The sequence below is a fragment of the Phascolarctos cinereus genome, unplaced genomic scaffold (assembly GCF_003287225.1).
Source record: "Phascolarctos cinereus isolate Bilbo 61053 unplaced genomic scaffold, phaCin_HiC Scaffold_9;HRSCAF=440, whole genome shotgun sequence".
Classification (NCBI taxonomy): domain Eukaryota; kingdom Metazoa; phylum Chordata; class Mammalia; order Diprotodontia; family Phascolarctidae; genus Phascolarctos; species Phascolarctos cinereus.
In genome coordinates, this window is record NW_027556402.1 from 185,980,298 (window position 1) to 185,993,942 (window position 13,645).

The window sequence follows — 13,645 nt, forward strand, 5'->3', positions numbered from 1 at the left end:
AAAGCCTCCAAGAAAAAAATATGAATTCATCCCAGGCCATGGAAGAGCTCAAAAAGGATTTTGAGAAGCAAGTAAGAGAAGTAGAGGAAAAATGAGAGTGATGCAAGAAAATCATGAAACACAAGTCTATAGACTGGCTAAAGAAGACCCAAAAAAATACTGAAGAAAATAACACCTTAAAAAAATTGCCTAACCTAAAAGGCAAAAGAGGTCCAAAAAGGCAATGAGGTTCTCCAAATGCCCTAAAAAGCAAAATTGGCCAAATGGAAGAGGAAGTCCAAAAGATTACTGAAGAAGATACTTCCTTAAAAATTAGAATGGAGCAATTGGAAGCCAGTGACTTTATGAGAAATCAAGACACTGTAAAACACATCCAAAAGACTGAAAAAATAGAAAACAATGTGAAATATTTCATTGGAAAAACAACTGACCTGGAAAATAGATCCGGGAGAGAGAATTAAAAAATTATTAGACTATCTGACTGCCATGATCAAAAAAAAGTCTGGACATCATCTTTCAAGAAATTATCAAGGAAAACTGCCCTGATATTTTAGAATCAGAGGGTAAAATAGAAATTTAAAGAATCCACCAATCACCTCCTGAAAGAGATCCCCAAAGGAAAACCTCTAGGAATATTATAGACAAAGTCCAGAGTTCCCAGGTCAAGGAGAAAATATTGCAAGCAGCCAGAAAGAAATAATTCAAGTATTGTGGAAATACAATCAAGATAACACGAGATTTAGCAACTTCTACATTAAGGGAGCAGAGGGCATGGAATATAATATTCCAGAAGGCAAAAGAGATAGGATTAAAACCAAGAATCACCTACCCAGCAAAACTGAGTATAATCCTTCAGGGTAAAAAATGGTCATTCAGTGAAATAGGGGAATTTCAAGCATTCTTGATGACAAGATCAGTGCCGAATAGAAAATTTGACTTTAAACACAAGACTCAGGTGAAAAATAAGGAGGTAAACAGGAAAGAGAAATCATAAGAGATCTATTAAAGTTGAACTGTTTATATTCCTGCATGGAAAGATGATTTTTTGTAACTCATGAGCCCTTTGTTGCTATTAGGGTAGTGGGAGGGAAAATATGATAGATAGGTAGATAGATAGATAGATAGATAGATAGATAGATAGATGGCACAGGGTGAGTTGAAGATGAAGGGGTGATATCTGGAAAATAAAATTTAGGGGTGAGAGAGAGTTATACTGGGAGAAGGAAAAAGGGAGAGGTAGAATGGGGTAGGTAGGAGAGGTAGAAATTATCTCACATGAAACTGACAAGAAAAAGCTTTTACAGTAGAGGGGATGTGGAGGAAGGTGATAGGGAAGGAGTGAATCTTATTCTCATAGGATTTGGCTTAAGGAGGGAATAACATACACAATGGTGTATGGAAATCTATCTTACCCTACAGGAAAATAAGGGGGAAAGGGGATAAGAGAGCATTGGGAAGACAGAGAGGAGGGCAGATTGGGGGAGGGGATAATCAGAAGCAGACAGTTCTGAGGAAGGACAGAGTCAAAAGAGAGAATAGAACAAATGGGGGACGGGATAGGATGAAGGGAAATATACTTAGTTTTTCACAACATGACTAATATGGAAGTGTTTTGCATGATTACACATATATAACCTGTATTGAGTTACTTACTTTTTCAATGAGGGCAGGTGGGGAGGGAGAAAGGGAGAAAATTTGAAACCCAGAGTTTTAAAAACACATGTTAAAACAAAATATGTGCTCTTTCCAAAATACTTAGCTCTCCATTTTTGTTCTTATTAGAATCATTTGTGATTATGTTAATAGAATTTTGCTCTTGAATGACTCTTATCTCTCTTCAGTGATTTTTTGGGGGTGATTCTCTCTCTTTTTTTTTTTTTGGCTAGGCAATGGGGTTAAGTGACTTGCCCAGGGTCACACAGCTAGTAAGTGTTATGTGTCTGAGGCCGGATTTGAACTCAGGTCCTCCTGAATCCAGGGCCAGTACTCTATCCACTGAGCCACCTAGCTGCCCTGGGGGTGATTCTCAGACCACAGGATGCTGATCCTTTTCTCTGAACCCTCAAATACATTCTCTCCTAAAGCTAAAAATAGATATCCTTTTATACATGCAGAGTCACTCTTGCCTAGAATGCACTCCCATCTACCTTCAACATCTTAGACATCCAAATTTTCTTCAAAGGCCAACTCAAGGATTGCCTCTCTAGGAAATCTTTTCTGTTCCTCCAAACTACTACTACTACCCTCTCCAATAAAAACAAAATAAGTGAAAATTTGAAAAAAAAACTTTGTACTTATTAGCATATATACACACATATGTATATGGATATACTAAAACATATAAACATACCTATACCAATACATACATATACATACACTCAAAAACATATATGTATACAGATATTCATATAAATGTTGTTTTCTACCAATAGTATCAAGATTTTTGAGGATGGGGACTGTTTCATTTTTATCTTTTCATCCTCCTCCACTAAAATAGAGCCTGAAGAGAAAATATTACAAGCAGCTAGAAAGAAACAATTCACGTATTGTGCAAATACAATCAGGATAACACAAGATTTAGCAACTTCTACATTAAGGGACCATAGGACTTGGAATATAATATTCCAGAGAGCAGAACTAAGATTACAACCAAAAATCACCTACCCAGAAAAACTGATCATAATCTTTCAGGGGAAAAAATGGACTTTCAAGCATTCTTCATGAAAAGACCAGAGCTTAATAGAAAATCTGACTTTCAGATACAAGACTCAAGAGAAACATGAAGAGGTGAACAGGAAAGAGAAATCATAAGAGACTTATTAAAGTTGAACTGTTTACATTATGCATGGAAAGATGACATTTGTAACTCATGAGTCCTTTGTCAGTACTGCAGTAGGTAGAGGGAAAAATTATGTGTATGTAGATAGATAGATAAATGATAGAGGGCACAGGTTGAGTTGAAGATGAAGGGACGATATCTGTAGAATAAAACTTAAGGGTGAGAGAGGATTATACAGAGAGGAGTATGGGAGAGGTAGAATGGATAAATTATCTCACATAAAACAGACAAGAAAAGGTTTTTACAGTGGAGGGGAAATGGGGGAAGGTGAGAGGGAATAAGTAAATCTTATTTTCATCAGATTTGGCTTAAGGAGAGAATAACATACATACTCAATTGGGTATGGAAATCTGTCTTACCCTACAGGAAAATAGGGAGGGAAAGGGGACAAGAGAGCAAGAGAATGATAGAGGGGAGGGCAGATTGGGAGAGGGGGTAATTAGAAGCAAACACTCTAAGTAGAGATAGGGTCAAAAAAGAGAATAGAATAAATGGGGGGTAGGATAGTATTAAGGGAAATATACTTAGTTTTTCACATCATGACTACTGTGGAAGTGTTTTGCATGACTACACATGTATTACCTGTATTGAGCTGCTTGCCTTCTCAATAAGGGTGGGTGGGGAGGGAGGAAGTGAGAAAATTTGGAACTCAGAGTTTAAAAAAAATTTTTTTAATGTTTTCACAAAAAAAAGAAAATTTATTAATGAAATAATGAGATCTCTAGGAAAGAGAGGGTATTGACTGTTATATATATTTTTTTAGAACTCACTAATGTTTTTTGCAATAAAGAACAGAACAAAACTAAAAAAAAAATAGAGCCTGAAAACACTAGAGAGGCTTAATATATGCTTGTCAACCATTTAACAGTCTAACATGTTTCTTCTTAACTACTTTCACCAACTATGAGATGAAATTGTGACTTTCTCCACATTTTTTCATTAATTTCTTTGATATTCTTGACTTTTTGTTCTTCTATGTGAATTTTATTATTTTTTCTAGCTCTACAAAATAATTATTTGGTAGCTTTATTAGTAAGGCACTGAAAAAGAGTATATTAACTTAGGTAGAATTGTCTTTTTATTTTTATTATATTGGCTCAGCCTATCAATGTGTAAAAAGTATTTTGTAGTTGTGTTCATGTAGTTCCTAGGTTTTTCTTGGCAGGTAGAACTTAAATTATTTTATATTGTTTCCCTTTATTTTACATGAAATTTATCTTTCTATCTCTTGCTGCTGTATTTTGTTGCTCATATATGCCAATGCTGATAATTTATGTGGGTTTTTTTTATATCCTGTAACTTTGTTAAAATTGTTCTTCTTTGTTGAAACAGATTTTTACTTGATCCTCTAGGGTTCTATAAATGCACAATCATATCATCTGCAAGGAATGATCATTTTATTTCCTCATTGCAAGCTTTTCCTGCATCTATTGAGATAATCATAATTTTTGTTGTTTTTGTTATTGGTATAGTCAGTTATGCTGATATATTTCTTAATATTGAACCAGTCCTGCTTTCCAGATATAAATCCTGCTTAGTCATGACACATGATCTTTGTGATCAGTGAAATAATGTCCTTGCTAGTATTTTTTTTATATTCTTTAAGGAAATTGATGTAGTTTTCTTTTTCTGTTTTTACTATCCCTGGTTTAGGTATCAGAAGCATATTTGTGTCATAAAAAGGAATTTTGTAGGACTACTTCTTTACTTATTTTTTTTCAAATAGTTTATATAGTATTGGAATTAATAGCTCCTTAAATATATGGTAGAATTCACATGTAAATCCATCTGGTCCAGAGGATTTTTTCTTAGGGATCTCGTTTGTGGCTTGTTAATTTCTTTTTTCTAAGATAGGGTTATATAGGAATTCTATTTTATCTTCTGTTAATATGAAAAAAAAATTTTCAGGGGCTTCAGGGCCGGAGCCAAGACAGCGGAGTGAAAGCAGTGACTTGCTTGAGCTCTCCCCCAAACCCCTCCAAATACTCATAAAAATGGCTCTAAACAAATTCTGAAGCAGCAGAACCCACAAAAAGACAGAGTGAAACAAATTTCTAGCCCAAGACAACCTGGATGATTGATCAGAAAGGTGTATCACCCTGGGCTTAGGAGCGCAGCCAGGCTTGGGAGTGCAGCCCAGTGCAGCGTGGGTGCACAGGCCAGGGAACCTGGAGCAGGCCTCAGAGGAGTGAATCACGGGCAGCTGTGGAGGTTTCCAGACTCCTCAACCCACTAATGCCAAAGACAACTTAGAAGGTCAGTGGGAAAACTCTGTTTCTGTCGGTGCTGAGACAGGACAGTGGGGTTTCAGCTCCATTCCCCAAGAGCGTGGCCGGGGGGGGGGGGGGGCAACTGCTTCCCGAGCTTCTGGCCCACAGACTGAGGGGGAATCCAGTGGCTGATCAGAGAGGGATTGCAGGGATTTCTTTGCCAGTGCTGAGGCAGGAATCTCTTGCTTTGCCCGTGTTTGGATCTGGGTCACAGTTCTGGGCGGCAGTGCTGGGGTGAGGAGGAGTGCGGGCATGGTGGAGCTTGTAGTGGCTGTAGAGAGGAGCCCCTCCTCACAGTTACAGGACAGAAGGGAATACTTGTGGTCACAGGCCAGGAAAGGAGTAAACACCTCACGCCTTATCATACCACCTTGGAAGAATTGAAAATTTACAGCAGTAACAGATTTCAAATATATTACAAAGTCTTAATCATCAAAACAATCCGGTACTGGTAAAGAAATAGAGTGGTGGATCAACTGAATAGAATTGGTATATAATACACAGTAGTAAATGAAATAGTAATATAGTGTCTGATAAATCTAAAGATGCAAGCTTTGGTGATAAGAACTCACTATTTAATAAAAAAAATTGCTGGGGAAACTGAAAAACAGTTTGGAAGAAATTAGGCATAGACAAACATTTCATACCATATTCCAAGATAAAGTCAAAATGGATATATTATTTAGACATAAAAGATGATATTCTAACTAAATTAGGGAAGCTTGGGAAAATGTATCAATCAGATCTATGGCTAAGGGAAGCATTTATGACCAAACATGAACTAGGATCATGGGAAGTAAGATGGATAATTTTTATTACATGAAATTAAAAAAGGTTTTGCACAAAGAAAATGACTGCAGTAAAAAAATTAGAAGGAAAACTGAAAACTGAGGGGGGGTTTACAGCAACTTTCTCTAATAAAGGCTTCATTTCTCAAATATATAAAGAACTGAGCCAAATTTATAAAAAAAAATACGAGCCATTCTCCAGTTGATAAATGATGAAAGGATATGAACAAGTAGTTTTCAGAAAATGAAATCAAAGCTATCAATAGTCATATTGCAAACTGCTCTAAATCACTACTAATTAGATATGTGCTCAGTATGTAAAAATATTTATAGGAGCTCTTGTTGTGGTGTCAAATTGAGGGGATAGCCATCAGTCAGAGAATCGGTGAACAAGTTGTGGCATATGATTGTGTCACAATGATATTTTGCTATGAGAAATGACAGGTAGGATGATTCCAGGAAAATCTGGGAAGACATATGCTTATATGAACTGATACAAAGTAAAGTGAGGAGAACCAGGAGAATAATGTATGTAGGAACAGCAATACTGTCTGATTATCTATTGTGAATGACTTAGCTATTCTCAGCAATACAATGATCCAAGATAACTCAAAATGACTCATGATAAAAAAAATGTTATGCATGTCCCAGAGTCTGAATGTAGATTGAAGCATATTTTTCTTTCTTTACTCTTCTTGGGTTGTGTGTGTGTGTGTGTGTGTGTGTGTGTGTGTGTGTGTTCTTTTGCAACATGGACAATATGGAAATATATTTTGCATCACTTTACACATGCAATCCATATCATATTGCTTGCCTTTTCAAGGGGTGTGGGAGGGGAAGATGGGAAGGAGAAAATTTGGGACTCAAAATTGTTAAAAAGAATATAAAAAAGGTTTTTACATGTAATTGGGAAATATTTAATGAAATATGTAAAATATATTTTTTTCTTTCATCCCTCTGCTATTAACCATGCCCTGCCTATCCCATTTAGCAAAGAGTATTTCTGTATACCAAGCATCTGTCCTATAGGCATTCCCTTGAGAAGTGGCTTTAACTCCTAATCCATCTCTTTCTATAGTCATACCTCAGATAGGACTATGCTCCTTGTTGGGGAACAATATTATATTAAGGAATACCACTGAGCTGTCTTGAGATGAAGAGATATGGCCTCAAATTCTTCTTGAGATGGACTATTCTAGATCAGTGACAATTTGAAAAGGAACAGAATACTTTTGTTATATGCGTTCTTGATCTGGTCATATTCAGAATAACAGGATTAGTTTTGTCCACCACATTTTAGGGAAGACAGTGGTAGGGAGAGGAAAAGCTTGCACTTCTCCTAAGGAGGGAGCCCAGGAGGAGAAAGGAACTTTAAACCAGGATTAAGTAGGAACATTTATATGAACTAAGGATGTATAGTATAAAAAGGAAGCAAACTGGGGAAATATTGTAACAGACAAAAATGTTTGTAGGGTGATTGAGTATCTTTGAAGAGAACAACTACTTCTAATGATTGGGAGTTGAAGAAAAGGACATTTTGGTACAATACAGGAATACAATTTCTCTCGGTTGGGAAATAACACCACTCTGATTGTGTATAGCATTTTAAAATAGCAAAGATAATCAAACCCTCTATCACATTTTTATTTTTCTTGTTTTTTTTAGTCTGAAACTGTTGAGAAGGGAAAGAGACTAGAGTATTAATAAGATGTTTGTATGTTTTTTTTGAGCTTTACAAAGAACCTTTATCCTAATAGTTACATGATTATTGACACTCTCATTTTATAGATTATACACTGAGGATCAGAAGGGATAAATGATAAAAAACAAAATCAAACTCATAAAGCTAGTAACCGTACAGTGGAAGGTGCTTTGGATCTGGAGTCAAAGGACCTGTGTTCAGATCTTCGCCTTGTCAGTAGCAAAATGTAATACCTTGGACAAATGGTTTAACCTTACTGGGAAGGAAGGAAGGAAGGAAGGAAGGAAGGAAGGAAGGAAGGAAGGAAGGAAGAGAAGAAAGAAAGAAAGAAAGAAAGAAAGAAAGAAAGAAAGAAAGAAAGAAAGAAAGAAAGAAAGAAAGAAAAAGAAAGGAAGAAGAAAGGAAAGAAGGAAGGAAGGGAAAGAAAAAAAGGAAGAGAAAGAAAAGGGGCTGTAGGAGATGCCTTTCTACATTTTTTTTTGCAGTTGTAAACATATGGTACTATCCTATGACCTTATAGTTCAATGTGTTAGATCCAGGACTTAAACCCATATCTTCAAACATCAAGACCACTTCTTTTAGGAAGTATGGAAAGAAAATCTGCCAACAAACTCTTCCAGAACATGAGGAGGAGTTAAAGAGTGGATATGATTTAGTATGGGGCTACTAAAAGCCTTCATTTTCAGGCCTGCCTATGAATCATCCATGAATTACACATAAACAAAAAGCTTGGATAATTACTTATTTGACCTTCAACATAAAATAAAATGGTTAAATGAATGCTCCCAAGAAAGAAAAAATTCAAATCATTATCAATGTGATGAATATATAAGCATAGTAACTGATGATATTTTCTTTGTAAAGCATACAGTCCAATAGTGAAAAGGACAGTTGTTATATAAAAGTGTTGGCCAAAGATATACAAGGAAACCTTCCATGCAGGGAAGGGAGAGTATTCATTAACAAATTCAAACTCAAATTCAAAGAACATTTATTGTTAAACACCTGCTATATACAAATGATCAGAACTGCAACCAGCGTTTTTTGTGCCTAAGGAGTTTCACCAGACACATCTGAGATAGGCAGCATGGAAAGTGCTGTCAAATCAACTTTTAATAATGCATTTAGTAATCATAACAGAAACACCAGAAAAAGTGACTCTGGGGGTGCATGGAAACCCTGGGAGGGGGCCGTTATATTAGTAAAGCTGTCCTAGAATGGAACAGCCAAGGAAAGTGTCATCATATGATGGTTCCCTATTTTAACTAATTATTTTTGCTAATATTGTACAAAACTCATCTGTTTCTATATTTCTAGAATTGAAGTACTCTCAGTGCCTTCAAAATATTTTCACTCTAATTTTAAGATCTGGTCTCCAGGCCCTGACCACTGTTCTGCAGATCAAAGTTCCAGATACTAGGTAAGCAGGATTGTAGAGAAAAAAAAAAACATTAGAGTGAAGGCTGAAAGAATTGGGTTTTAGTACCAGATCTGCCACAGTCTTGCTGTGTGACCTTGGGCAAAGTACTTTCCTTCTAGAGGCTTTGCTTTTCTTATCTATTATATGGGAAAATTAGGTTACAGTCTTTATTATATTCTGACTCTGAAATATTATGATTATGAAACACAAAGATGAATAAGCCACGATATTCACATTCATAGGATGAGATTGATGCTGCTGGGGACCTCAGCAGTCATACCATTCAGCCTCCTCATTTGTACAGATGAGGAAAATAGTGCCCAAGGAATAAGTGGCTTACAAAGGTAGTAAGCATATGGGGCAGGCTCCTTTTGCTATGCCATGCTACCATCTGAAAAAAAAAAACCTTGCATTGTCCATCCAAGGGTTACCTCTTTGTTAGAAGCCCTCAGTATTAGTGGATGTGGTCTGAGAAGTGAGGACCACTAATTAAAGTGAAAAAAAAACCTGTTGTCTAGGCAGTACTCAGTTCCTTCCATTTTTCTAGAGATGCAAAACACAAACAAACAAACAAAAGAAAACAGAAGATCCGTAGGCATAATAGTTGGGTTTCTACTATGTGTCTGCTACTTAATAGTTGCATGCTTCTGGAAAAATCGTAAAACTTCTCTAGACCACATTTTCCTTCTCTACAAAATGGGAATAACAATATTTGATCTACCTGACCCCACAGAGAGATCATGAGTAAAGTGCTATGTTAACCTGCAATAGTAGCATGGAGGTAAGCACAGAGGTAGTACTACTACTACTACCTCCACCATCTCAGCTAAGTCACTTAACCTCTCTGCATCTTCTTCTCTTCATCTGTAACATGGTATTTTTGATAAAGGTGATCTTAAAGGTATCTTTCACCTCAAAATCCTATTAGTTAATGGTGCAAACCAATCCTAGGCTTCTTCAGTTCAAGGAAAACAAAAGTTGTATTTTTTTAAAGAGGAGTTTTGGGGAAAAAAGTAAAAGCAAATCCCAAAGCATACAGACTTGGCAAACTTAGAGAGCACAGAAATCTGAGTTGCTAAGGTAACACCACCTGCCCACAGATTGACTTGGCTGCCTCAGCTATAAAGGAAAATTAGATATGGTTCCAACTCCTCACCTTAAGCATGGCTGACAAGCCTTGGTTCAAGATGGCCCCTCTCTATCTGATGCAGAACATTTTCCAGCTAGTGTTTAAATATTTTCTTTGTACAAATCTTTAGGTCTATTTGCTAGTGATCTCTATGGCCCTTATCCCTGGAAAACCTAGTTGGCCTTCTCCGCACTGGCACATTTACTAATCTGCTAAAGTCTGACTCTCTATCACTCATGAAACAATAATAGGTAGCATTTGTCTGGTGAGTCATGCTTTACAGAATGCTTTACATGCCTCATTTCATTTGAACCTTAAAGCAATCACATGAAGCATGAAATATAGGTATTATTGGCTCCATTGCACAAATGGAGAAAAGGCACCAAGAAATTAAAAGATTTATACTAGGTTGCGTATTAGTAAAATGTGGAGATTATATTTGAACCTTGTCTTTTGATTTCACAAAACAGGCCTTTTTCTACTACATCAAAGAGAAAAAAAAAGTTGGCTTGTTTGCCTTTTATTCTAAGTATCATCTGAACCCAGGCTTGCCATGAAGACTCTAAAATGACTCTCAAGAGGATGAGTGTGTTAGGGCAGCTAGGTGGCACAGTGAATAGAGCACCAGCCCTGGAATCAGGAGGATCTGAGTTCAAATCCAGCCTCAGACACTTGACACTTACTAACTTTGTGACCTTGGGCAAGTCACTTAACTCCATTGCCTACCCCCCCAAAAAAAGAAAGAGAATAAGTGTCCCAAAGAGATGATTAAAAATGGGAAAAGTACCCACATGTGCAAAAATATTTATAGCAGCTCTTTTTTGTGGTAGCCAAAAAATGGAAATTGAAGGGATGTCCATTAATTGGAGAATAACTAAACAATTTGTGTTATATGAATGCAATGGAATGCTACTGTGCTACAAGAAAAGATGAGTGGGCAGACATAAAAAAAAGCCTTGGAAAGACTTACATGAACTGATGCAGAGTGAAATTAGCAGAACCAGGAGAACATTGTACATAGTAAGAGCCACACTGTGTGATGATAGACTTTGCTAGACCTTAGCTCTTCAGAGCAATACAAGATTCTAAGACAACTCCAAAAGACTCATGATGGAAATTGCATGCAGAGAAAGAACTATGGAGTCTGATTGCAGATGGAAGCACACTATTTGCCCTCCTTTTCCTTTGTTGTTTTGTTTTATTGCTTCATTCTTGTGGTTCCTCCCATTAGTTCTAATTGTTCTTTACATCATGACTAATGGGAAAATATGCTGAAGTAGAGCCTATATCAGATTGCAAGCTGTCTTGGGGAATGGGGAGAAAATTTAAAACTCAAAATCTCATGGAAGTGAATGTTGAAAACTAAAAAGTAATTAATTATCAAAAAAAAGGCATGAGTGAATTCATTTTGAGAGTGACTCCTTCCAACATCTAAAAACAATTGTCCTATTTTTCTTATTTCAAAACCTGAATTTCCTCTGGGACCTCATACATTATGCCTATTCTGGTCTCAGTTTCTCTTCCACATGGGCAGGATTGAGTTGAATGACACCTTTTTAGCCCAATGAATGTTCAGACCTTAGCCAGCCCAAATAAGTGATTCCACATTCTTCCCCAGTTTATCTTAATGACTTATCTTCAGATGTCCCTGGGGGAGTGTTCTTTCAGAATTCCAACTCACAGTTTTGTAGGATCAAAAGTACTTCAAACATATGGTTAAAAAACAGTGATTTCCTCCTAAGACCTCAAATAGCACTTTTGCTTTCAATCCTTCTAATGCACTTACCATGTAATTTTTAAATCACTGTTAAAGTCAGCTATACATGTTTCTTACTCTCCTTCTAGACTGTATAAAGATAGGAGCCATGTTTTAGATATACTTTTTATCAAAACCAGTGTTTAGCATAATCATCTACACATAGAAAATGCATAACAGGTATTTGAATAATGGATGGACTAATGAATGGTATCTAGACTCAAAATTAATTCATATGCCTATACTATCAAGTGAACAGATTAGAACAGAATGAGTCAACAACAATAACAAATATTGTAACTAGCAGTATGTTGTGCCCTATGACTTCATTATAACCTACTTTAATAAAATTAGTGATAGTAGATCACTAATTTTAGTAGTAGTTCAATAAGTTGAATGAATGTGTCCTCCTGCATGAAATGTTGAAGGTTAAATATATTAAATTTGTTTTCAAAATTATTTGTAAATGTATTGAAAAATGTTAACATAATCAGGGTATTTATCTCAGCATCTACTTTTTATCTACTTTGATAATGTCAGAGAGAGAATTAAAGAATTTTTAAATCAAAACTGTTTGATTCTTTCCATGATGTAGGCTCTGAAATGCATCATCAAAAATGCTTGATCAGAAAAGAAGGTGGGCTAGTCATATAGAGAGAATAAGGGATAACAGATGGATAGTCTCAGTGCTGTGTTGATATCCACAAAGTGTAAAAAGATTCAGAGGAAGAAGGTCTCTAACATACTGGGTAAATTCTTTGTGGAAGATTTATGAGTAGGCAAATGTGGACAGAATCAAAAAGGACAAAAAGGATTGGATGGAGTATGATCTACACCAGTGAAGGAAATAAGCACATCAATGATATCACAGATTTGTTTGAATCTAAATATTTGAATTATAAGATTCATTTAAAGCTAGAAAAATACTTTGCAAAGATTCAAGAAAAAGCCCAGAGTGTCCACTTCCTTTCCTCTTCAGCATCATTCTTTGGGCTCATTTCTTTTCTGGTTCTTGAGGCAAAGATACTAATTTAAAATTCAATAAACATGTATCAAGTAATTGTTATGCTGAATACTGTGCTAAAAATTATAGGAGATACAAAGTTTAGCTGTGAAATGGTCCCTGCTCTCATGAACCTTATTGTTTAGTAGAAGGATATGGTACATACTCAAATACTCCAGTCCAGAAGTGGTTAAATCTGTATACTCATCTATGTGAGTATTGCCTGTAACAGTGCATGTCACAATTCCAGCTGCCCACCCTTTAGGAATGTCATGACCATTCTCTTTCATTGTTTGCTGCATGGCGATTACCCTATATGCTGCGGCTTTCCTTATGATCTCCTGACATTATAACGATGCCACTGGAAATAATGAAAAATACATAAATTATTGTATGAAACAATAATCCCTTATTAGTACATAAGAAATAGTCAAACCAAGTGTTATGCGCTATTAAATAATATGGTGGTTATAATCAACTTTGAGGAAGATGGAAGAGTTCCTTAGAGGTGGTGGTATTTGAGTTAGGTTAAAAGGATGGAGAGAAATTAAATAGGTGCTAGCTATCTCTTGATAAAGATGTAAATAACTTTAGATGCAGAAAGGGACATACATTTTGGGACATAGTCCATATGGAAATTTGTTGTGTTTGACTATGTACATTTGTTAAAAGGTTGTTTTGTTTTCCATTTGGGTGGGAAAAGTGGGAGAGAGAGAGAAAAAACAAATAGTTGATAAT